The sequence below is a fragment of the Brassica napus genome, chromosome A5 (genome assembly GCF_020379485.1).
Source record: "Brassica napus cultivar Da-Ae chromosome A5, Da-Ae, whole genome shotgun sequence".
NCBI lineage: Eukaryota > Viridiplantae > Streptophyta > Magnoliopsida > Brassicales > Brassicaceae > Brassica > Brassica napus.
This window is the reverse complement of record NC_063438.1, coordinates 7,471,382-7,475,934: the sequence shown is the minus strand read 5'-3', so window position 1 is coordinate 7,475,934 and position 4,553 is coordinate 7,471,382.

Below are 4,553 nucleotides of genomic sequence, written 5' to 3'. Positions count from 1 at the left end.
GAACGTTTTCAATTCAAGTTGATGTCGATCTTATAAGTTACATAAAATTTTAAATTTTTATCGGGAATCATATATATATATATATATATATGTATAAATAATCAATTTGTTGAACATCGTCTATATATATACTGCATAAATGTGATGACGTGATGTTAGCAAATCCATCTCTATTACTTCTTGTTTTATATCTATCTCTGAAAAAAAAACTAGCGCACATTTTTTTCCGTTATAAATCAACTCGTATGGTTGTAAAATATGAGATTCATTCACAGACTTTCTCAGCATTATATCTAATCGTTTACAGAACAAAAAAATAAATTTCTGCAGCAACAACAAGTGTATGGTTCACGTTCTCCACAACGCACTAAAGAAAGGTAAAATGATTGTGGTTATCAATATTCATTGTACCAGAAAGAAAAATAAACGAATCTTAAAAATAAGGGTAAATGGATTCCAAAATTAGGGTATTGAAGTTTCTCCAAAAAGGGAACTGGGTCAGAAGTTGCTTAAAAGAGTGGCAAAGGTAGAGCTATTTTTCTCTTTTATAAAATATTTTTATATTAGTTTATTGTTTGGGAAATGCTTTTTTCAAAGAGGAAAAATAAGAAAACAATGAGACTTAGGAATGTATGATGGAACTAGTTGTGGTCCATACAAGATCTAAGGAATCTAATAATTATTGTCCTTAAAAAGAAAAAAGAAATCTCACTCAATCTCTCTCTATACAAATTCCATTTGTTCTTCTCCTCCTTAGATTTTCTTTTGGCCTTGGGTTCACTGCTCAGTGACCCTCAAACCTTAAAACCTAGCTAGCTCACCAAGTGAACTCCAAAAAAAAAAAATTATGTGCAAGTATGGCTCTGTTTTTCTAGGTCTATAGTTTGTTTGCATTTCACTTAGTTCATATATTGATTATTTGTTGTATTATGCAGTATGCTAATCATGTGTGGTTATGGCATTGGACAGAAAGTGGAGCTTTTGTAACGAATAAGATGAGTATAGTCAATAAAGATGACCGTCCTCTAGTTGTTAATAGTGAAAATAGCTCGTGTCAATTGCAAATCTAGAACTCAAGTTTATATAAATTAGTTTTAAAAAAAAGTTTATATAAATTCCCGTGGGAGAAAAAAATACTATAAATCCGGTTCAGATGTATTATGTTTCTTATTTGCAATTAATTAGTCAACAACTCCGATTGAAATATTTTTGCATGAAGATATATTGTTACAAATTATTTCAGGCCCGTTTTTTACTTCAATATATAAAAGGTAATTTAGTCTGACCATCTTGATGATGTCATTGTATTTTGGTTCTATATTATATGATTTTCATTGTTGAATCTTCGGGTAATTTTTTTGACCATTTCAAATTTCGACTGATAATATTTGTTTTGAATGAAAAAGTATAATTCATAGCTTTGTTTCTTGAAAATTATTATGTACTGGATTCTGGAGAACATGAGATAGTTTTAAAAGACTTGGAATTACGATATCGAGCCATTCCGTCTACATACAGCCCGAATCTGGAAAGGCTCGAATAATTTTGTCATGGTTCGTTTAGCATAAGACTAATGAATTTAAAAGACACACACAATAGGACTAACCCAAGAAAGCCTAAAACCCGACCAATGGTTTAAATGGGCTCGATCCTTAAAACCAAAACATAGAATCCTAATTAAGAGCTCCAAAACCAAATACATAGATTCTGAAGTAGATTTTTTTTTTTTTTAAACACTATTTGAGTGCGACATTCACTTATGCCCAAGGAAAAAAAATGAAGTAGGCTGACACTTTTTTTAACTAAATATCTATATTAATAAAGTAGAAGAGAAAGGCTCCACATGCTGCCACCTCACCTCTCCTATCTCCATATCATGCCACGTATCGAGCAGAGAGAACTTCTTATTTACTCTTTTGCTTCGAACACACGATTTTCTCTTTCTTTTCTCTTTGGGTTTTCTGTTTATTTATTGAGCGGCCCTTTTTTTTAAGGTTAGCTATATCGTCTTCATCTGAAAGCCATCGCCTTCTATCGTCCCCAATCACGTATTCCTGTAACGTCTTCCATGTTTATTAAAATGAAACTTTAATTCAATAATTAAGTTTCACTCCATCTCTCTTCCACTCCGTCTCATTTATTCTCATTAACAATTGGTGTTTGTAACATATCCAAGGTCGAGTTATAAATAAGTGTTTTGGAGCGATTAAGATCTGCGCTATTGAGATTTAAGTTAATAAGTGGATTATTATCTCCTTTTAGAAAAGGGATCAATTCCACCAGTTTATCTATTTCTTTGCTTCAGAGAGTTTAGACTCTAAGCTTTCTATATTTTGATTTTAAAGAATAAATGAAAAGAAAAAACCAAAAAGAAGTAATTTTGATTTGCCCAAATAAGGCCATATTGCTTTAACTGTCTTGAAAAATTAGCAAAACATATATAAAAAAGTACATATCACAGATATAAAATCACCAATAAAATAAAATATATTCATAATCGTGTATTGAAAAGTACCAAAACATAAGTTAAGGTCCTAAAATACCTTATAAATTACATTCAAACAATTCCTTTTAATTTTTCTCGCAGTCCCATGAAAAAAAATAATATCTCATATTTACAGATAACGCAACTCAAAAAATGACAGAACAGTAAATATATCTATCACCCATCCCCTGCAAAAACAAAACAAAAATATTCCACTACAACTATGAATTATATAAAATTCATGCAAAGCTTAACTATGACTCATTTAGTTATAAAACAACACTCCCTATACAAACTTTACAATAAAGAGCACAAATATCTTGGGTTAGCTAAACCATATACTGTTTAACAATTTAAAATTAAAGTTATATTATTACTAAAGCCGAACGCTACATAACAACTAATACTATGAAAGTCTCTTCAAAATAAACACAATATGAAAATAATACATAGTCTTGATAAAAAAGAACCTGTAAAACGTTAAAAAAGGCAATTCAATACAAAAAAATAACTTTAAAAAAATTTAACACCCATGAATAAATGATCTTTAAAACCAAAGTTAGAAGAAGACAATTAATTCATTTTTTTAACCTCACCCTATATAATACGTTTCTACAATACCTTATGCTCCCACAAATATTCCAGGAATGAGTAACCAACCACTTATATCTCATCGGCTGTCACATCAAACAAGTTGTTCAGGTGAAAACCCAAATCAAACACTACTACATCCACAGATCCAACACACAATAATCTATCATTGATTTTTAGCTACCATCTATCATCGACAACGAAAGTAATTTTAATGACTTAATAACTGAGAGCATGGAATACATGTTAACATATCATGACATTCATCACCTCGATTCAACATTCCTCATTGAAGAAACTATCGAATACGTGATGAATGAAGTAAGAGACGTCAGAAATATCTTAATTAATGATCTTCAAGTTACTCTAATTATCGAAGACTATAACCAAAACGCAACATCAAGACTAGACGTTGATCTGATCATCACCGATCTAGAGGGTAGTAATAGGCCTCCAACTATGGAGAAGGAAAATGATATATGCGTTGTATGCTTCCGAAATTACAAGGATGGAAACAATCTTTGTTCTCTTACTTTCGGCCATAATTTCCATTTTGCTTGCATTGATCAATGGATTCGTACAAAAAAAAGTTGTCCGGTATATAAGAAAGTAATCTATGATGCTAGCTTAATTAAAAAGTTAAAAAGGCTTTATTGGGTACTAATTCTAATATCATTTATGTTCTATTCTGTACTTTGATTTTAATTTTAAAAAATAATTATAAATGATTTGTCCTCATTAATATATGTTTTTATTTCTCACTATTGTTTTCTCATAAAAAACAACAACAACTAACACTTTTATACAATATTGTATAGCTCAAAATATGGCTTCATCAACTAATACAAATTAGACCAAAAGATAATCACCCCGCGCGTAGCGCGGACACACCACTAGTATAATATTAATCCGACAATGGAAATACAATATCGTTTACAACCCCACTTCACCAAAAGCTTATCTAGATTCAAATATCATAGCACTACCTTCGCATTAACCACCTAAAGCGTCGCATTCCGCTAGACCATTCTAAAATCTCTAGATAATCGTATATTCGTTCTCAACCGTTATCATTAATCCTGAGAATAATGGGTTTAACCTTGTTTCCTCATATGTCGGTCTTCCTGGTACGACGTCTGAAGTAGCTAGGTCTGGGGGATCTGGCCGAGGCTTATAACCTCCATTTGGCAATGAAGCACAAGACGAGCAAATGAAAAGGGTACAGTTACGAGCAACCACACCTTAGAATGAGCCACCACAAACCAAAGCTACACCACATCGCCATTGCCGCCACAAATATACAGTAACAGAGATGCACAAAGACCCAAGCTTGACATGAGCTTTGTAGGCTTGAACTTGCCACTACAAAGAGCTTAGTAACGCTTCCAATCCTGCACAAGTAAGCCATGTACACTATCACAAATGAACAATATTTCACTCACGGCACTAGGATGTGAGATAAGCCGAACATTGACAT